The 22,711-nt window shown below is 42.4% G+C and overlaps 1 protein-coding gene and 1 pseudogene across 1 annotated transcript in view; both read right to left on the bottom strand.

The window, feature by feature from the left end:
- The window catches only part of BCL2 (BCL2 apoptosis regulator), a 176,758-nt gene that overhangs the window by 81,558 nt on the left and 72,489 nt on the right, over nt 1-22,711 (bottom strand).
- LOC115498606 lies at nt 12,137-14,153 on the bottom strand (annotated as a pseudogene).

Here is a 22,711-nt window from a genome sequence, read left to right as displayed (position 1 = left end):
AAATTAGGGACGAAAACAGCTAAGAGGGGCCAGCGACCTTGAGGCTGCATCCAAAATGATACGGGAGGGCAGGCTTGCTGGTCAAAAAAGGCAATCTCAATGGCTGGCAACGACTCTGCAAAGGCCAAGCCTCTCTGTGGGAAAGCGGAGAAATGTGGGAGAAATGGAAGGGAGAGGGGCAGAAGGGACAAAGGAGAAGGACAAGAGAAGTGGTGGCAGGTCTTGCAGCCAGGATGAGAGCAGAGAGCACCACACAGTCCAGGACTTAGAGGCAGACAGGCCGTGGGAGTGGGAGAATGGGGCCATGCTGCCATCTTGGAGGAAAGGAGGGAGACAAACATCCCTGCACAGCTCAGGAGATGGCTGTGAAATCCAGCCCTTCCACTGGCTTCTAATGCCACGTCAACAGTTATTTTAAAAGCATTTAAAATATAAACCATGTTCATGGAAACTTTTGTCAGCTCTCCCCTTGACATACATCCATCTGCATGGTTTCAAGGTTGACTCAAAGTTCATAAGTTGCGTGTGATGTGTTTTACCATTTGAGTTCTGACAAAAACTGCAAAGAAGCAAATTAAAGCCAAGAGGGAAATTTCGAGCTGCCATGCTAAGTTAAAAAAAAAAAATCATTCTAAAAATAAAATAACACTTCAGGCCATAGGGTTCATTTCTATAAATATTAGTTCCCTAGAACCAAACTCTAGTAAACTATGATCTACGATCTCCTCTTAATGAATTCTTATATATGTGTATATGTATATGTGTGTATACACACACATACATGTATATACACATATACATCCCAAAATACACATACACATAAGAATATACATATATATATGAGAATATACACACATATATGTTACTGTGATGGTTTTATTATGGTCCCATATTTGTATTGAAGTTTGAGACTTCAAAGGGATGCCATCCCCCGCCCCCCATCCTCTCCTGAAATATAGAGGCACTGCCCCTTGGTGGTGATGATGTCATAGCCACACGAAGGATGTAGAAAGAAGTACTTTGATACACTGCTGGTGGAAATAGATATTGCTGTGCCATTCAGAAAGCCATCTGTGAATGCCTATCCAAATTTACAAATACTGCCACTGATCAAGCCATCTCATGCCTATATGAGCAGAGGGATGTTTGTTACCATGTTGTTTATAATAGAATCATTCACTAAGTCCCGCTACAGACAACCAAAGAGTAGTAGGCACTCATGAAAAAGAAAGAATGGAAGAACTTCAACAAAGTATCATTGTGAAGTGAGTAAAAAAGCAAGATGCAGAGAGGACATAGGATATGATCTGATTTTTATAAAGCAAGGGCAAGAATCACAACATGTATGTGGGAATACCTATCTATCTAATGTTTGGTCTAATTACATAGGTGTGGAGTAAATCGTGGCTGGATATACACAAGGTTGATGACTCTGACAACCCGGGGGAGAGGGATGAGGGGTGGAGGGAAGAAAGGAAGTGGGAGGAAAAGAAGTAAGTGAAAATGAAAGATGTCAACCATAAAAACCACATGGATGCTATGATCTCATTTATAGGAAATCATGTGTGTGTGCTGAGGTACACATAGGTGAACTGATGATCATGAGATGGTCTGCAGAACGTCAATATTTTTTTATTTCAGGGTGTTGACATGTTTTGAAAGATAAGTCTTACTTTATTCCTTTTATGTATTTAAAAAAATATTTACAACCAACATGTATTATTTACATAATCAGAAAAAAAAATCATTGACGGGGACAAAGGAAAAGTCCTATGCAAGGCAGTATGGGCCCCCAGAGCAAAAGCAAGCAGAGAGGTAAGGCTGTAAAGTCCAGCTGGGACCATGCTGGGAAGGTCCTCAGTGCCAGGCAGAGACAGGGGAACACTTCTAGAATGTGCATCAACCTATTAATAATGGGCTAGGGTTCTTTTGGTGGTGGTGGATTATGAGAGACTTTTTCCCCTGCTTTTTGCTTTTCCCTATTTTCCCACTTTTCTGCAAATACACCATATCTTGCATTTGTGGTCAGAACAATAGATTATTTTAAAAACTATGCCGTCAAGGTTGTTAAGTGAGACGGGGTAATCATCAAAGTGAGGTTTTAGGACACTATGCAGTGGCCCCCAGAGGCAGAGATTAAAACCCATTTACAAAGCAGTCGTGTCAGCATGGGTTGATAATGGCCTCAAATAAAGAGGAAAGAGTGGAAACAGAGACGAAGAAATGCTAAGTTGCAGTGGCACTTTGTAAAGATTTATGTGAATGTCTACAACAGCGCAGCCAAATGTCGAAGTCCGTTGACGTGATCCAACATTTACGGAGAACTGTCGTTTTTGAGACCGGCCCATTTTTATTATCAAACCTCTAAGTGCAGCCACTTCTTGGAACCCATAGCAAGAGAAGGCATGGTACCCCCGGGGAAAAGACAAAATAAGTCTATGGTGATGAAGATGAAGAGAAATTACAGGAGAAGATGACGTAAGAAGCTTTTCTCCATACAGAAAAGAGATGCATCATTGACCAACACTGGGATTCTGTAGATCGAATAAAAATATTCCCAGGTAACCTCTGGGTGGCATTCATTTTATATTGTGGCCAACACACTGAGTTTGCAACCAGTGTTAGGAGAGGTTAACTTGAAAGTTTTCATTCAACTGTGGTTTGCCTTTTTGTACAAGTTGGCACATTCTGAGAACTCCCCTTCCATAGAAGCATTCAGGAGGGGTATGAGTGGCACCAGCTGCATAAAGTGGCTGTGGAAGGCTTCCACAGAACTTCCCCAGCTTCAAGATTCTCTGATTTAAGAGGAGACATCACGCCCACGGCCAGATTTTACACCTTCTCTCTCTCTGATGCTCTAATTGAGGCTGTTTACCAAATAAGCTGTGTTTCTGCTTTCTGGTTTTCCTGAAGCAGATGTGATCTCGCTGAAGGCGAACAGTTTTAGCAATGCACTTGACGCACTGCCCTCTAAACACCACGTAATCACGAGACTACAATGTTTACACAGTAATTGAAGACTGAGGCAAAGAAACCCAAAGTCATTTCATGAGGCAAAGTATTGGCCAGGACTTCCAATAAAAGGATTTATCGAGTTATCCTGAAATGGCTCTCCAGAAAAAGTCAATGTGACTTAGCGTCTTGGTTGCTTGTTATTATTCCAAACAGGACAAATTTAAGAGGAATGGGGCTGGTTATCATGGAGGACAGGGTTCACCTGACAGAACTTGAGGATCGGCTCATCAGAAAGTAGGCAACATCCTCCTTGGGAGGGCTGCCCCACAGCTCACCCAATGACATTTCTCCATGCGTGGAGACTCCCTGCAAGGTCAACCAGCATCCTTCTCGCTCCCTATATGGCTGGTGCGTTCACGTCTGCCTTCTTGCCTCCCTTTGTCTCCGGAGGGCCTGTTCATCACTCCAATTCTCTGTCTTCCTGCCAAGTTTGGCTTGAAGCTCACCTCTCCTCTGTCTGACCCCAGCAAATTCTGGTCTTTGGTTTTTTTCTGAACTCCCTCATGTCCTGTATGTGCAACTAACATGAAATAATTAGCAAGTGTATTGACAGGAACAGCCCCAATGAATGATTCCCAATGGATCTCCTAACACCCTAAATAAATGTGTTCCTTGTTGTGGTACCGTGCGGAGAGACAGGAAAAGTTCCCTCCTTCCTTTCTTTCCTTCCTCCCCTCCTTCTTTTAATTTAGTGTTTATTAGACCCCTACTTTATGGAAAGCACTGTTTAAGGTTTTTTTTTTTTTTTTTAATTTTTTTTTTCAACGTTTATTTATTTTTGGGACAGAGAGAGACAGAGCATGAACGGGGGAGGGGCAGAGAGAGAGGGAGACACAGAATCGGAAACAGGCTCCAGGCTCCGAGCCATCAGCCCAGAGCCCGACGCGGGGCTCGAACTCACGGACCGCGAGATCGTGACCCGGCTGAAGTCGGACGCTTAACCGACTGCGCCACCCAGGCGCCCCGGTTCAAGGTTTTTTCATGCACTACCTCACTTAGTCTCCTCACAGACCTCTCTAGAAATATCTACCAGTCCAACTCTGCTGCTCTCTGCCTTTCCAGTGTCTTTTCACAGTGTCATCACCTACTCAGTCCCTTGGTGCTGCGTTTGGCTCTTGCCTTCTCCTCAGCCCAACATCCAACAAACTGTCAGTTCTGTATCTCATATCTGGCTCCTTCTTTTTATCCCCCCCTTGCCCTGATATCTCTGCTAGACACAAGAGCCTCTTCACAACTGGTCTCCCTGCAACCAGGTTATCATTCTACCCGTGAGTTGGTTGATATCCCTGCACTCATTCAAAACTGTGATTCCCATTGTCTACATAATATAACCTGCGTTCCCAAGGTTGACGTTAAAAGATTGCTGTCTTTCACATCCCACCACCTATGAAAGCTTATCTTCCAAACATGTAGAGTGTCTTCTGATTCCCCAAACATACCAAGCAATTGTACTCCAGTGGGTTTTTGTTCATGCCGTTCCCATTGTGTGAAACGACCTTCTCCCACCTCTGTCCTAGAATAAAATCTTAGTTCTTAAACTTAGCTCAAATGCCACTTAACTCCCCCAGGTCAAAATTGATTGTTCTTTCTCCTGAACTTTCCCCGCCTTAGTTGTTTATGCTCTGAAGCTGCCTCTAGATCATAAAATACTGCAGGGTAGAGATAGTATCTGTTTTTCTTAGCATTCCAACACCATGCCCCAACCACGCCGGTACTCCCCAAGCATAAGCAGAAATGAAGTTACTAGCACTGGTAAGGGAGTTTACGAGCTACCACGGTCTTCCAAGTGCTCCTCAGAATTTCAAGCTAACAAACGTTTATCAAGTACCTACTGTGTACACAGCACTATGGCAGGAGCCGTACAAGCAAGCCGATTAGTGAGCCACAGTGCTCTTACAGTGCATCTTTTAAGGACCTACTCACCTTACTAGGCTAAGCCACCCAATACACCATTATTTGAAGATGTATCCCCTCTTGCGGATCGGCAATCACTCACAGAACTTCCCTCCATCACTGCATGTAGCAGAGGTAGGATTCCTATGTTTCAAGAAGCACCAAGAAAAGAAGGCTCACAACTCTAGAAATCGGGAGTGTTCTTTCCTTTCAGGGCAGAGAGTGGATTGATATGGAAAATAAAGGCATTCATCTCTTAGCAGTCCTGACTCTCAAACCCCATAATTTATGTTAACTTCAGTTACGACGAGCATTTAAATCCATGAAAGTAGCTGAGAAAACTAAAAATTTTATTACCTAGGAAGTTCTGCTAGTAGATGAAAACTTTTTTAAGAGATGGTAATTTTTTGTTTGAAGACCGGTATCTTGATGGCAGCTGTGCAAATTTTTCTAAAGAGCCCAAGGTGATCTATGACATAAGGTGACCATATGTGCCAGCTTGTCAGGGAGCGTCCTGGTTTACACCTGTTCTCCCTGCAAAATTATTAATAGGGCCCCCTTTACTCTCATAAGTGTCCCAGTTTGATAAATTACATGACCACTCTATTACGAGTGAGCTGAGGCTGAGAAAAGGGGCAAAATCCAGGCTTCCTGACACGAAGCCCAGGCTCTATCTCAGAGACCATATTTCCTCTAAGTTGTTTCCTCAAGAATTAATCAAGAAAACCACTCCGAGAAATGGTAAAGATGCGTAAGTATGATTTCTACGAACTAGCCATTACAATTTAGTTGAGGAACTAAATAAAGTACATGTATAGTCAATCATTAAACAGGGTCAGAAATATTCATAAGTATGGTGCCAACTGTGATGTTCAAACGATAATTTTAAAAGGAGTCGGAGAAGAGAAAAAAACCCTCCCTGGGCTTCAGACTTCAGGGGAGGGTTCTGGAAGACCAAACCTTAACTGGGCTACAAAAGAAGGAAAGAAGAAGAAAGGAGAGAAATAGGCATTTTTCTTTGAGAAAAATAAAAGTAGAAAACAATCAAAATCGGGACGGGAATAAGCCACGTAAGTGATCCGACAAGCATGACTACTTTTTATTCCAGAAGGTAAAAACAAGATAAAAGAAACACAATGGTCTAAGTGGCTTTCCCAAAATCTCGCAGTGATTTAAATCACAGACATCAGATCGAGGTGTCCTGGAACCAGACAAGTGCTAGCTGCTAGATGACAGTGCTCTTCCCTGTGATGTGGTGAGAAAGAAAGTGGCCACCCTTTGAGTTCTATCCCCAGCCTTTTCACTAACTGGCCAAGTGTCTGTGGGCAAGCGGTTTCATCAGTTTTGAGCCTTCGTTTCCTCAAATAAAATGCTAGGGCTGGATGAAATGGTCTCTAAGAACCCTTCCATCTCCGGCAATCCATGGTCCTCTACGTTCAACTTGAGCTTTTGTTTAGTTATGTTCTAGGTTTAGCTCAATAGTGGATGTGAGTGTTAATTTCCAGAAAACAGCAAACACGGGGCTGATGCTATGGGTCCCTTCCCACTACAAAGATGTGCAATTCTCAAGAAAACATCCGAGAGCTAAGCTAGGGACAAAGGAAGGAGGAGAAAAAAAGCACAGCCTATAGGAATGAAGACAAAAACTGAAACCAGAGCTTTAACCTAAACTTGACTCCACAGTGCCCAAAGTGGGTTTCAGACTTACACAAATGTCCCTAGAGATCTGGGAATAGTGATAAGATTCTAAGGCCCATGAAGGGGTATGGCCTTGGTCCTGTACGAGGCAGGGGGCCAGAATTGAGCCCCCTTCATAAATGTGAAAGCCTTAAAAAGCCACCTTACCCATGAAAAAGAAATGAAAAGCACTCTGCCCGCAGAGCCAAAAATGAAGGGCAGAAAATTGCCTTATATCCACGGTTCAGGACACCTTGCAAAACAAAAACCCTAAACATGACCTGCATTCAATGGAAGGATCAGAATTTACACTATCTATACGTCTAGGCGTAGGAGTCCCATGACAAGAAATGAATGTAAACAAAATTCCAGGACCGCTGAAATTCCTTAATCTCCAGAAAAAACAAATATGTGGCCACCATGTAGGACACTGTCACACCTCAGGACTCACAAGATTCCCATAGAAAAGAAATCTGTGAGATGAGCCTGCAAGAACACGCACACACAAACGCACGCACGGGGAAATAAACTACCATGAGGAACCGTCATAAAGGGAAATTCTGAACAACTCAAATCCTAAGAACTGGAAAAATACTAAAATCTGAAATGGCCTACAAAATAAGATTGCTTAAAATTATTGAAGTAATATAAGAAAGACTAAAAACCATAAGGAACCAATAGGAGTAAATAAAGGCAATAGGCAGATGTGAAAAGAAAAACAAAATAGAACTCTTAAAAATAACTCAATGGAAAAGTTAGGCAGTAGAACAACACAAACATAGATCTAGTGACACGGAAGAAGAGATTTGAGGAAATCAACCAAAATGTAACAAAGGACTTCCAAGTAAAAATGGAGAATCGAACACACCGTGTCTAATACTGGTTTCACTTGCTAGGGATACTAACATTTCCTTGCTAGGGAAACTAGAGAAAACAACCATGTAACCTACAAGGACAAGGAGAACAGGTGAAGAGATAATAGTAACAAGATTTTGGAAGATGGAAAAGAGATGGAAGAGCAGGAACAGAACTAGCAGATCAAAGGAAGCTGAGTTCTAAACTAGGAAGAAAGAATGTTAGGAGCCAACCAGCAGTTGCTCCAAAGGCCCAGGAACAGATACTGTTAGTTACGTCTGGAATGGAGGAGGAAAAAGAGAGAAAGGGTGATAAAATAAGGAGAATGAAGAGAAAGATTTGTAAGAACGAATTATATTTCCAGATCCCAGGTCCTCTTGTCAACTCCATCCTGCTGGGCAGCAGCCTCTATCCCAGTGGGTACAACTGGATGTTTGGTCTTTGGAGAGAAGATTCCTGGATCAGGAGACATCATCCATCAAACAAAAGAGAAAGTTGCATTCTGAATGCTGACCCCTCCAGTCTTATTCCTCCCCACAGCTCTCACAGGCAGATCCTTCCCTTCCATGTGAGAGTCTGGAAGAGTGTCCTCTCCCCGAGACTCCTCACGTGTAAGGGCTGACTGCAGGAGTTCCCCCAACAAATGGCATAAACATATTATTCCACGGTGCTGCTCAGAGTTAGCGAGCCCCTCACACAACCTCGGAGCTTCTAAGCTTATGAGTTCTTCAGTCTTGAAAAAAGGCAGACAACCAAGGATTACCAGACATGCAAAGAGAGCCTCGACATGGAAAAACAGAGTTCAAATCAGACAAAGAGGAAAAGGTAATGGGGGGAAATAGAGATCATGAAAGAAGAAAATTTCAAAAGAGATAAAAAAAATGTCTCTCAGAAAGCTATGAGAATGTTACTTACACACATGAAAACAGAACACAATGCTTTAAAAAAAAACACCCAACTATTTATAGATGAAAAGAGGAAATTTAAAACAATAACAGAAATGAAAACCCAATAGACAGTTTGGAAATTGAAGTTTAAGAAACGGCCCCCAAGAAGAGCAAAACAATAGAGAGACAGAAAACAGGAGAGAAAATGTGAGAAGACTGGAGGACTGGTCTAGAAAGTACAACACCCAAATAATAGGAGCTCCGGAAAGGAAAGCTGGAGCTTGTAGAAGAAAATCCCAGCAGACTGAAAGAACACATTGAGTGCTAAGTACAATAGATGAAAACAGATTCACACAGAGGGCAATTACTGTGAAATTTAGAATCCTGGGGCAAAGGCAAGAGTCTACAAGTTGTAGGGAGGAAGAAGAGAAAGATCGGGTACAAAGCATCAAGAGTCAGAACGGGTTTAGCCTTCTGACCACAGCACTGGGAGTTAGCATACATAAGAGCAATGTCTTCAAACTTCAGAAGAAGATGTAGTTTTGACTTAGAGTTCCTTGTGTGAGGCAGACAAACCATCAAGTGAGAAGAGACAATAAAGACCTTCTGAGACATTCAAAGTGTGGCTGTATCTCTTGTGGGTCCATTTTTGATAGGCGATGCAGGCTGGGAACCACAAAAATGAGTGAGTGGAAAAAAGAGGGAATTTTAGGCAAGACTAAAAAAGACTAAGGCAGAGGGATGATGTGGTGAAGGGAGCAGACAACTGGGCCCTGGGCATAGAGAGCAGTCCACCCAGACTGGGCCAGTGGATCAAGAGAAAGACGTCCTGGGGGCTGCCACTACTCCACTAGGTTTTAATTCTCATAATTTGCTGGGCGGGGGGAGGGGGGCTATGTTACCTCAAACAATGGAGTAAATCACGAGAGCGGATTCAACTCAGAAGAAGGGCAATGGAAAGTACTAGAATAATACGACATATCCCAGCATGACAGGTGTAGAGCAGGCCTAGAGAAAAGTCCAGATAAAAGGAAAATGGAAGTTGGCAGAAAGGATGTCACCAAGAAAATAAGTGGAACCAACAGGTTACTGATGTGATCAGCCTTGTGGAAAAAATGTACTTGTGGGGTATGCAAGAGCTAAGGGACATGTGCAATAGGTATGAAGAACTTGCTAAGGAAGTGGAAAAAAAAAACAATACAGATTTTAACTTGATGAAAATAAACAGCTCAGCCGATAATGTGATTTACACAGGCGACACAGCGAAAACCCTCACAACCGATTTAACCCAAAATTGCAAACACAATTCTACTGGGAGAAAGTGCAGGGTAAGCAGCGGATACAGTTACACAAGAGAGCGAGAATCAAGTTACGGCATCGCGAAGAAAATTGATAAAACAAAACAGTATAGACGTTATTTAGGTGCGGACATGTATACACGCCAGAAGAAAAGGCCAAACGATAGAAAGTGATGTTCTTCAGGAGGGGCCCGGGGGTAGCAGGGTAGGGTCGAATTTGTTCCCGTAGAAACTAAGGAAATAGCACATAGGTAAATATGTACCAGGATGTTGTTGTCTATGATGTTTGTGGAGACACAACACCGAAAATAACTTCCGGGTTCACCAATAGTGGAACAGCTGAATGAACTGTAGACCAGTCACAGCACAGAATTTACTTAGCTTTTATTTATTTATTTATTTATTTATTTATTTAAAGTGCATTTATTTATTTTGAGAGAGAGAGAGCACGCAAGCAGGGGAGGGGCAGAAAGAGAGGGACAGAGAGAGAGGGACAGAGGATCCCAAGCAGGCCCCATGCTGTCAGCGTGGAGCCCGACCGAACTCACAAACCATGAGGTCATGACCTGAGCCGAAATCAGAAGTCAGACACTTAACCGACTGAGCCGCCCAGGCGCCCCTACTTAGCTACTTTTAAAAAATAGTTAAATTTAGGGGCGCCAGGGCGGCTCAGTCGGTTAGGCATCCAACCTCGGCTCAGGTCATGATCTCACGGTCTGTGAGTTCAAGCCCCGCGTGGGGCTCTGTGCTGACAGCTCACAGCCTGGAACCTTCTTGGGATTCTGCGTCTCCCTCTCTCTCTGCCCCTCCCCCACTCACGCTCTGTCTCTCTAGCTCTCCTTCAAAATAAATAAACAATAAAAAATGTTTTTTAAGTGGTTAAATTTGTGTGTACTTATCTGGAGGGATATTCTTAATTTACTAAGAAAGACAGGCTGTAAAGTGATGCATACGTATGACTGGAGTTTTTGCAAAGAGAAACAAAACACTGTTGTTTAATTTATGTGGATGTATACGTGCCGTGTGGTTACATGAGCTTCAATAAATGTGTGGAAGGATGCATGCCAGATGTTAACGCTCTTTACCTTAGGACAGGAATGGAAAGGGTAAGGGAAGATTGAGAACAAAATCAACCACAGTTAAATAGCAATGCGGGAAATAGAAAACACCGGTAAGAGACATGAAGAAGAGAATACCAAGGTCTAACATAAATGTAACCGAGAGATAAGGAAGATATAACAAAGACAACTGGAGAGAGACAGCATTCAGAGATTATGATTGAGAATTTCTCCAAATTGCTGAGTATTAGGAACCCTTAGATTCAAGAAGCAGATTGAATCCCAGACAGGACTGTGTTGAAACTGCAGATAATCAGACAAGAACAAAAGGAAAACTAACAACAATAACAAAACACCCCCTGTAAAGCCATTAGAGAGGAAAAAATAGACACCTGTAAACGAATGACAGATTAGCGTAACTACACCTTATCAATTTTAGGTATTGGAAGGCAGTGAAACAATCATTTCAAATGCTGAGGGAAAAGATCGACATAGAATTCTATCCCTAGAAAGTTATTATTCAAGACTGAGGGTAAAAATTAAAGATATTGGCACACAGACTGAGAGAGATTGTTGAATCTTCCTAAACCTCTCATGAAATAACTACCCAAGGATGTACTTCAGTAAAAAGGAATCTGAACTGAGAAAGGATGAACAGAATCCAAAAAGCAACATGAGGAACATTTCCTGAGGGTTAACTCTGTACTTTACTGCATACCAGGCGCCAATTCTAAGCGATTTACAATAAAATTGAAATTCAAATTAGAGCAGTTTGCTTCTGGTTTTCATACTCTTAACCACAGTGTAAATAAAATGGTACATGAGTTGACATATTAAAAAATTTTTTTAATGTTTGTTTATTTTTGAGAGAGAGAGCGCATGAGTGGGGGAGGAGCAGAGAGAGAGGGAGACACAGAATCGGAAGCAGGCTCCAGGCTCTGAGCTGTCAGCACAGAGCCCGATGCGGGGCTCGAACTCACGAACTGAGAGATCATGGCCTGAGCCGAAGCTGGACACTCAACCGACTGAGCCACCCAGGCGCCCCTGTGTTGACGTATTTTAAAAAGTAGATTTGTAAAAAAACAAACAAACAAACAAACAAAAAACTAGTTGGGAACAAAAAAACAAAATGATAGATGATAAAATATTCAACAGTGTCATATCAGAATATGAGAGATAAAAGCTTCATTAAAGTGTTCTAAGGGGTCTGTTATGTTATTTGAGAAGAAAACAGAGATACAGATAAACTTTTTTTAAATGTTCTTTTAATTTATTTTTGAGAGACAGAGCGACAGAGCACAAGCAGGAGAGGGAGACACAGAATCCGAAGCGGACCCCAGGCTCTGAGCTGTCAGCACAGAGCCCGGTGCGGGGCTCGAACTCGTGAACTGCGAGATCACGACCTGAGCCAAAGTCAGATGCTCAACCGACTGAGCCACCCAGGCGCCCCCAGATAAACTTTAGTTTCAGACTTTGTTGACTCAAATACAATTTTTAAGGTTCAAGAGTAACAGCTAAAACAACGGAACAAAACACATACATTACAAGAGGAAAACAGCATTTTTTAAAAATGGTAGATGTGTATTTCTTGTACCTGGGATCCAAAGTGAGGAAGAAACCCCAAAAGGAGGAAGGTAGGGAAAGTCTGGAGCCCCAGTTAGAGGTGGGGATGTATCTGCTGGGCTCAGCACATAACGAGAGGGAGGGCTCTCGATACACCGTTGCCTTTGCTTCTCCCCTGGGTTTCTTGAGCTTCTTGAAGTCCTTCGGGATGATGTCATACAGCACCACACAAGCACTGCGGATCTCCATGACCACAGCCAAAGTCCTAGCACTCTACCTCATCCAGCTCTTGCACCAGCTGTGGATAATCCCACCCGTGGGGCTACTCGGCCACCCTGCCCCCTTCCAAGGAATCCTTGGAGACTGGAGGGAGCGTGGGAGGCTTCCAACTAGGCGTGAAGGGTGGTGTCTTCAGCTCACACACCTCCTGCCGGACAGCCACTCCAAAACTGACGCTGTCCTCAATCCGAGGTATCTCCAGCTGCAGCCAGGCGGGGGCCAGGCTGACTGCCCAGTGACATGCTCGGTCTCAGGCGGCAGGTGCTGCAAGAGGATCACGATTTTCTTGCCATTTACTGGACTCCTGGGAGAACCTCGGCCCTGAGCTTGCCCTTCCATCTTTTAATCCTCATCTTCCTTCTCTTGCAGTTTCTTCTGCTCTTCCTTCTCTTTCCCCTTGACAGGATTAGGCACCAGGACACCCAATGGGGCCCTCAGATTGCTCAGGTTAGCTTCATGGAGAGCTGGATCCTTGAAAAATGCTTCCAGCTCAGAAGTCTTCTTGGGGAAATAGTTCCTGAGTAGGTCCTCTGTCCTCATGGAACATAGCCTCCCGCACTTGGGGTCCAGGCTGGACCTTGAGCGTGGCCATGGCCGGGAGGCCTAATGCCACACGGGGAGCAAGGAGTGAGCACAGGAAAGGGAAAGCAACACCAACAGGAAGACTCAAGTCATCTAACAGAAGACAGAATAGGAAGAAAAAACAAGTGAAGAAGAAGCATGGCGTATAGAAGACATTTGGATTCCTAGTGAACTCCAAATATATGACTTATCAAATAAATGTAAATGGCTTAAAACTAATCCCTTAAAAGGCAGAAATCGTCAGACTGAATTTTGTAAAACACCAGCTGTTTACAAGACAGAAACCTAAAACATAATGTCACAGCAGGGATACACATAAAATAAGGTGTTCAAATATAAGTGTCCCTACAAATAATAAATATGCAATAAATATTTCTTTTAATTGAATGAATAAACGAATCTGCTAAAAGAGACTTCAAAGCCAAAAGCATTTGGGGTGATAAAGAGGGTCACCGCCTAATGATAAAAGGATGCATTCACCAGGAATCCTTGTGTACCTAACAGTACTCTGTCAAGCATATATAGCAAAAACTGAGTTAACCATATGAATGTAAACAATTCAAAATTATAGTGAGAGATTTTAGCACACATCTCATGAAATAAATAGATCAAACTAAAAAAGAGAAAAAAATACAGATTTATAAAATGCATCTCATAAACTTCATCTAATGTATACGGAAAGAGAATACTCCACCCAATAAAGAATACACATGAAATGTTTACAAAAATTGACCAAGTTCTAAGCCACAGAGCAAGTCCCAACAAATTTCAAAGAACTGCTAACATTCAGACCACAATCATCAACCAAAATACAATAAAACTTGAAATCAATAACAAAACCACAGCCACCAAGCCCCAGTACATTTGAAATTTCAAAAACACACTACTGAGTTATTAATATGAAATAGAAATGAAAGTAACAAAACATTTAGAATTGCATGCACAACAATAGTTGAAACCTTAGATTTTAGTAGAAGGAATGCTTAGCATTAAGTGCAATATCAAAAACAAGAAAAATTCAAAATTAAGAAGGTAAGGAGCAATAAAATAAAGACAATAGAAGAAAGTTCTTTTTTCCACAAATGGATAAGGCAGTAGGAAGGCAATAATAACGACAACAAATCAATAAAATAAAAACCAAGAAACAATATAGAGTCGGAAGAAAACAAAGGTTGATTCTTTAAAAAGACTAATAAAATTGGTAGAAACACAACAAGCATGACTAAGAGAAATAAAAGAAGGCACAAATAAACACTATTAGGCATAAAAACCCCATAACTATAATACAATTATAAAAAAATAAAGCAATTATTTTTTTAAGTATGAGTATTCTATTCTCTGCTTTAAAGCAATAAATCTAAAAACAGATGAAATAAAAAAATCTCCTAGAAAAATATGTTACCAAAATTGACAGAAAAAAACAGACAAACAACAAAAGCTCCTGGACGTATTTTTGTAACAGTTCAGTCTGGACTTTAGAAATAGACTGACAGTACAAAACAGGAAAGCAATCAGTCAATCTCAGTTCAAAATATCAAAGCAAAAATCCAAAGTAAAATATCAACAAACATATTCATGAATGTAGTGTGCGCATAAATATATAATATTTCTCTAAAAACTATGTTTCCAATCTGATATATATCATGTATCACATATATTTATCACATGCTTAATATGTGCTGTGAGTCTATGTGTGTGTTTGTGATGATCCGGTAGGGTTTATCCTAGGAGCTCAACGAAGATTTAACATTAGCTAATGTAATTCGGCACACTGACAGATTACAAAAGGAAAAACTATATAAGCATACCAATAGATGCAGAAAAACTATTTAATGAAATTTACCACCCATTCACAATTTTAAAATGCAATAAAATACCTAGCCAACCAAGAACAGAAGGAAGTTTTAACTAAGAAGTAGTTTCTATGAAGAACCTACAATAAACTTTAGGAACACATCTCCTTTAAAGTCAGGAACTAGACGAATATGCTTTTTCCATCACCCCCTCCCCGCATTCATCATCATGTGAGATACAGAGCTGATGCAATAAAACAAGAGAAAGGAGTAACAGAAATAAGGATTAGAAATGGAGAAACAAAAGAAGCATTATTTGCAGATGATAAGACTGTCTACATAGAGAATCCAAAAGAAACTACAAACAATTACAAGTAATAAGAGAGTCTGGCACGAACACCCGGAGACAAGGTTAACATACAAACACTCATGACATTCTTATCAGCAACAATCAACTAGAAAATGTAGTTTTTAAAAGATCCCATTAGCAATAGCAATAAACTATGACAAACCTAGGAATAAATCTAAAGCAAATTATTAAACTTCACTAGAAGTCATAAGAACTAAATAAACAGTGATTTGTATCATGCTCAGAGATTTGGAAATTTAACATCAATACCTTCCTTTTAAGTTAATATATAAATCTAATGTAATTCATAATAAAATCCCAGAAATCTTTTTCATAAACATTTTTACCTGGTTTAAAAACTCACACAGAAGAATTAAGGTCAATGAACAGCCAAGACAATATTGAAAACATATAAAATGGGCACTTGTCCTGATATTAAGACATTAATTAAAACCTTATAATTCAGGCACATTAGGATTGGGGCAGATACAGATAACTTAACCAATTCAATAGAGAGAGCCCCTCCATGTGTCAGAATTTGGGATGAGACAGAGGTAGCATTAGAAAACTGTGGTTAAGGACTGAACTATTTCATAGATGGTTCCGGGACAATTGGTTATTCACAGGGGAAAAAAATTTGATCTCAAACTCTCACTTCATCCACAAAATGGGTTCCAAGAGAATTATAGTTTAACTTTAAAATATTTAGAACAAAATACAGTCACTATTTGTATAATCTTAGGTTGGGGAATGACACAATAGTAAAAAAAGGGAGAAAAAGTGGTGATAAATCTGATGTTAAAACTCTTGTGACAAAAGACACTAGAAGACAAAGCTTAAAGGCAAGAAATATACTGAGAGATAAAAGTTTTTTTTTTTTTTAATTTTTTTTTTTCCAACGTTTATTTATTTTTTTGGGGACAGAGAGAGACAGAGCATGAACGGGGGAGGGGCAGAGAGAGAGGGAGACACAGAATCGGAAACAGGCTCCAGGCTCTGAGCCATCAGCCCAGAGCCTGACGCGGGGCTCGAACTCACGGACCGCGAGATCGTGACCTGGCTGAAGTCGGACGCTTAACCGACTGCGCCACCCAGGCGCCCCTAAAAGTTTTTTTTTTTTTAAATCCAGTTGGGACTACATCAAAATAAAAGGCTTCTACACAGCAAAGAAAACAATCAACAAAACTAAAAGGCAACCTACAGAATGAGATAAAATATTCACAAATGATATACCCAATAAAGGCTTAGCATCCAAAATATGTAAAGAACTTATACAACTCAACACCAAAAAAAAAAAAAAACCCAAACAATCCGACTTAAAAATGGGCAGAAGACATGAACAGACATTTTTTCAAGGAAGACATACAGATGGCCAAACAGACACCTGATGCTCAACAACACTCACCAAGGAAATGCAAGTCAAAACCACAATGAGATATCCCCTCATACCTGTCAGAATGGCCAACATCAAAAACACAAGAAACAAGTGTTGGCAAGGATGTGGAGAGAAAGGAACCCTTCTGCACTACTGGTGGGAATGCAAACTGGTGCAGCCACTGTGGAAAAAAGTATGGAGGTTCCTCAAAAACTTAAAAAAGAGAATTACCATATGATCCCATGATTCCACCAATGGGTAGTTATTTGTCCATAGAGTATGAAACACTAATTTGAGAAGATATATGCACCCTTATGTTCGGTGCAGAGTTATTTACAATAGCCAAATTATGAAAACAGCCCGAGTGTCCATAGATAGATGAATGGATAAAGCAGATGTGGTGTGTGTGTAAAAAATTTCACACAATGGACTATTACTCAGCCATAAAAAAAGAATGAAATCTTGCCATTTGCAACAACATGGATGGATCTAGAGAGCATAATGTTAAATGAAATAAGTCCATCAGAGGAAAACAAATACCATATGATGTCACTCTTATGTGGAATTTAAGAAACAAAACAAATGAACAAAGGAGAAAAAAAGAGACAAACTGAAAAAGAGACTCTTAACTACAGAGAACAAACTGATGGTTTACTGGAGGTGAGCTGGGTGGAGGGATGGGTGAAATGGGTGACAGAGATTAAAGAGTACACTTATCATGATGAGTACTGACTAATGTATAGAATTGTTGAATCGCTATACTACATGCCTGAAAACTAATATAACACCAGAGGTTAACTGTATTGGAATTTTTTTTAATTCAGGATTTTTTTAATCTATAAGGAAGAAAACAACGCGCTACCAAAAAAATGATCAAATTCCATAAACTGGCAATAGATAGAAAAAGAAACCCCAATCACCAACGTTCATGAGAAAGAAAAGTATAAGCTCACTGGAAATCAGAAATATAAAGCAATACCACAGTGAGATACTTTTACAATCTATCAGAGAAGCAACATATAAAAGCCTGATGATGCCAAGTTGGAGAAGACACAGGATGAGGAAAACCCACTCACATTGCTGGGAGAGCAGTCTGGCAACATCTACCAAGGTTGATGTTTCTGCCCCCAGACCCAGAAATTGTACATTTGCATCTATACGTTTGATAAGGGAAGACATCAGGGTGTAGCGGAAAACAGACTAACTGTAACATTTTCTGTAAATAATCTTCTTATAAAATAAAGATTTTATTTTGGGGGCACCTGGGTGGCTCAGTCCGTTAAGTGTCCGACTTCGGCTCAGGTCATGATCTTGTAGTTCATGAGTGTGAGCCCTGCACGGGGCTCTGTGCTGACGGCTCAGAGCCTGGAGCCTGCTTCGGATTCTGTGTCTCCCTCTCTCTGCCCCTCCCCTGTTCTCTCTCTCTCTCTCTCTCTCTCTCTCTCTCTCTCTCTCAAAAATGAATAAACATTTTTTTTAAATTTTTAAAGATTTTACTTTTAAGTAATCTCTATGCCCAACATGAGGCTCTAACTCACAACCCAGAGATTAAGAGTTGTGGGCTCTGCAACGCAGCCAGCCAGGCACACCTGCAAAAAATCTTTTTAAAAATGTGGTACACATGCACACGCGCGCACACACACACACACACACACACACACACACACACACATCCCTAAGAGAAACTGTTCCATGTGTGTGCAAAGAACATGTGCATGTTGTAGCATCATCTGTAAGGTCACGAAGTTAGAAACAACTGTAATATCCTTGAAAAGGGCATTTAAAAAGTTAGAAACAACTTTAATGTCCCTCCTTTGACTGAATACTATACGTCATGGAACATGGATGAGGTAGAGGTCTATCTTTCCCAACAGATTAATCTTATAAATATGATGCAGAACACAAACCCAATGACATCTCTTTCGATAAAGTTTACAAACATTGAAAAATATACCCACTGTCTATGGATAACATATGTGTAAAAGATGCACTCACACATGGTAATAATAAGCATCAAATTTAAATCCAAGCTGGGAGGCTCTCAGAAGGGAGGAGAGGCATGGGACCGAAAAGTGCTTTATCTTTCTCTCTCTCTCTCTCTCTCTCCAGGTGGGTGGGAAGATCTAAAGCACATATGGCATCAAGATATGACAAAACTAATAACACACATGCATTTGCTATCTTATTTTCCATATTTCCTGTTGGCCTGGAGTTGTTCATAATTGAAAAAAAAAAGTACTGTGTTTTGCACATTTGCAAGATATCAGTAGAGATCATCACTTGTTCCTAGGAGGCCTGGAGGCGGGCACGACAAGTGTCACTATTATCCCTTGACAGATGATGCAGGTGAGGGAGGAGTGGGCAGGAAGGCACATGATTTAGCATCACAGGCTCAGAGCCCTCAGCATCACAGCGCGAGGACCACTCACTCCGAGGACCAGTCACTCCGCTCATTCAATAATTTACATAACACAGGGAACCAGAAACTGGCACAACTTAGGGTAGGGTAGGCGGGTGAAGGAGAAGACAACCTCTTCCCTTCTGGAACAAACCGCAGCCTGAGGAAGGGCAATGACATAACTTGATAAAAAAGGGGAAGAAGACAGGCTGCCCGGGTCATCTGACAGCTTTTTCAGTGAATCCGTAATTCATTCGCGGAGAGGCCGACCATTCCCTGTGCACCTGCCGAGGAGGAGGAAGTGAGAAAAGTGACCTCGGTTCTGGTCACTTCGCCTTCAGAGCCCAGCGCCCTGTGTCAATGGGACGCTACACCGGGGACGCGAGCCTTGAGATCCCGTCCTGGATTGGTCCCTTACGGGCTCTGGCTTCCAGCCCCTCTTATTTCCAGCTGAAAAGGTGGACTGCCATCTCGAGGCCAGTGAAACTCTAGAATCCACCTCCCCTGTCTTTCAGGATTTGTTTTCCCTTTTCTTCTAAAATCCGAAAGAGAGCTTCTGCGTTTAATATCTGCACATGGTTTTGAGGCTGAGTCCTGGACGTGTCCCAGCTATGTTCTTTCCCCTTGGTGACAGCCACGAAATGCCCAGTAATAGTACTTGGTGTCTGGAAGTCAATAAAGGCCCCTCCTCCGGCCGGCTCCCCAGCACCGTCCCTACCCTGGTTGTCTGTGACTTGCTAGGCATGGAGGCCTCATGACTGTAGCTTTAACCGAGCATTCCGCCCCTGCAGTAAATACACGCCACGGGAAGGGGGGGAGGAGGGTCCCCACCAACAGCTTAGCCCCTAAAGCAGCGCTACATGCACATTTTAGGCTGGAAATAAGAAAGAATTTCCTGGCTGTAGGAACTGCCAAATAGTAGGGTGGGTAACCAAGGGAGGTTCCAGAATCTCCTCTAGAGATCTTTAGAAACTCGATACAACCTCACATATCTGAGACGACTTTTTGCAATCCTGCCTGGAGACAGAAGGACCCGGTGCCCAATCGGCCCTCCTCTCAGGCACGCGGTCCTGCCTCTCGTGTTCCCCTGTGCTTCTCATTAGTGTATATGCCTCCTGTGTGATTTCCTTCCCCCTCACGCACACTTAGTGTCAGCCCTCGGGCTTGTTTTCATTCGGTTCCTCGCCTCCTCGCACCTTTCCTTGTTATTTTATGGAAAGCTGGTCAAAGGTCAGAGTTGCCCAATTACCCACACATAGTTTGGCGGTCGCATCAGATGCCCAGGCAAAACAGGGGGACGATTCCAATCCCAGCCTCGACTCCAAAGCTGGACGGAAACAGAGAAAATTAGCTGTTGCTCACAATCCGTCATAAATGAAAATATGATCCTAGTAATTGATTTTAAATAGATTTTTAAAAGAATCGTTGGCTGTATTTCACGAAGAATACAGAGTTTCCAAAGCGTTCATTCCAGGGTTGGATTTTTTTTTTTTCCCCTTCTTCTGGCTTAAACCCCAAATGGCCAAGATCCGAGTCTGAATAAACAGTGTGGGTGGTGACGGTTCTGTGAGGCCCGGTGGAGGATGCAATCACTTTCTTGCTCGGTTCAGCATTAAATCATGAGAAACTAGCCCGATCGCTCCCCAGAACTCGTATTCGCTAAATGGAGGGCCACAGAGCGTGTACTTTCTCTGCTTCTCAGGGAGGGGAAAAAAAAGTTAATTCTCCTAACTGCGAATGTTTAATTATGTATAAAGTTCATTGACCCCACAGGCGGCTGTCAGATGATCTTGCGAAGGCCTGTGAAGGCATCCCAGGAATGCAGTGATGTGGGCAGAAACCCAGGGGATTCATGCCACCGAATGCTTGAATCGGACGGAATCAGCAGCCATCCAGAGAGGCTCCAGTGAAAACAGGACTTGGGGATCATCAGTAATTTAATCTCACCTACGCATTTCTAGGCCTTCAAAAGTGAGCGTTATAAATCAGAAACTCAGGAAAAATCCCACAGGGAGGGGGCCCATGACGACGGGGTGAAGTAATTCTGTTTGCTGGTTACGGCCGCAGCTGGCTGGAAATGCATGCACTCGCAATGTTTTCTCCCCATTTTAGAGGTAATGCTTTCTGACTTCCCGGCTACCAACATGAAAAGAAAGTGATGAGGCAATCCCATTCATAAATACACGGTGGGGCTCCAAGGAGATGGCCGAGTCTGTTTATTTAGACAGTTTTGACAGAATACGGCCCTCAAGTGCACATGCAGTCACCCTGTTTCTTTTGCCAGTAAGTGCCCCAAAGTGCGTTCCCCATCCACAAAAGCTGGATATCCTCCTTCAGGCTGACGGAGGGGAAGGAGGGAGGCCGGGTGACCTTCCCAACCGTGTCTCCCTCTCGTCATCTCCATCTGGGGCATACGCCTGGCTGCTGGCACCGGGGCTGTTATAAAAGATGGCAGTGGGGATGGAGACAGGGTGGTTTGGGCTTCTTGGTAAGGGGAGGCCAGAGTCCCAGGGGACAACGCGGTCGGGCGGCTGGCTCAGGGGGCTCTCCTACTCAGAGGCAATAGAAAATATTCCGTCTTGGTGCCTCCTAAGATTGAAACTACCTGTTACGGGTCCGATGTTTTCTTTCAGTAGCTTTCTCACTAAACAGACTTTATCAGTCAAAATCCTACGCTTTCAGGGGGTAAAACGTGACAGGGTCCTATCCTCCAACACAACTGGGCTGCATTTTCTCGGATATCTCTATCGTTACGAATACAGACAATGGGTGGCCAGAATTTAGCCAACGATTTTGATCCTCTGGTGGATGCGGAACGGAAAGAGTCTCACCTGTTTCGTATTTAGACTAACCTGCAATTCTTGGTCCTTTACCAAAATCAGCCACTTAGACTGTGAATGCACAGCGTAGGTCTGAGTTCAATTCATGTTAATCCAATAAATATTTGGAAAACACCAATCACGGAGTAGGCACAACTGGTGATACACAAATCAAAAAGGCACGAAACCTGGGGCACCTGGATGGCTCAGTCAGTCAAGCGTCTGACTCTTGATTTCGCCTTAGGTCACAATCGCAAGGTTGTGAGATCAGGCCCCGCATTGGGCTCTGAGCTGAGTGTGGAGCCTTTCTGGGATCCTCTCTCTCTCTCTCTCTCTCTTTCTCTCTCTGCACCCCCAAAATAAATAAACATTTAAAAAACTTAAAAAAATTTTTTTAACATTTATTTATTTTTGAGACAGAGAGAGACAGAGCATGAACGGGGGAGGGGCAGAGAGAGAGGGAGACACAGAATCGGAAACAGGCTCCAGGCTCCGAGCCATCAGCCCAGAGCCCGACGCGGGGCTCGAACTCACGGACCGCGAGATCGTGACCTGAGCTGAAGTCGGACGCTTAACCGACTGAGCCACCCAGGCACCCCTAAAAAACTTTTTTAAAAAAAGGCACAAACCCGGCCCTAGCAAGTCAGAAATGAGGAGGCAGACATTAATCCCAACTGGGAGGGTTCAGGAAGCTTCCTGCATGCAGTGTTTCCAGGGTGTGGTGGCATTTGACCTGAACCTTTACCAAAAGCCCCATGCCCACTTGTACACTGTGGCATTCTGGAGAGGAAAGAAATGTAGCTGTCACTGAGTCATGCTTATTCATGGCTGGGCTCTGTAATTTCACCTTGTTTTTAATTCATCTGACAT

Source organism: Lynx canadensis, chromosome D3, assembly GCF_007474595.2.
Source record: "Lynx canadensis isolate LIC74 chromosome D3, mLynCan4.pri.v2, whole genome shotgun sequence".
Lineage (NCBI taxonomy): Eukaryota > Metazoa > Chordata > Mammalia > Carnivora > Felidae > Lynx > Lynx canadensis.
The sequence above is the reverse complement of the archived record's forward strand: the minus strand, read 5'-3'. Positions and strand labels throughout refer to the sequence as shown.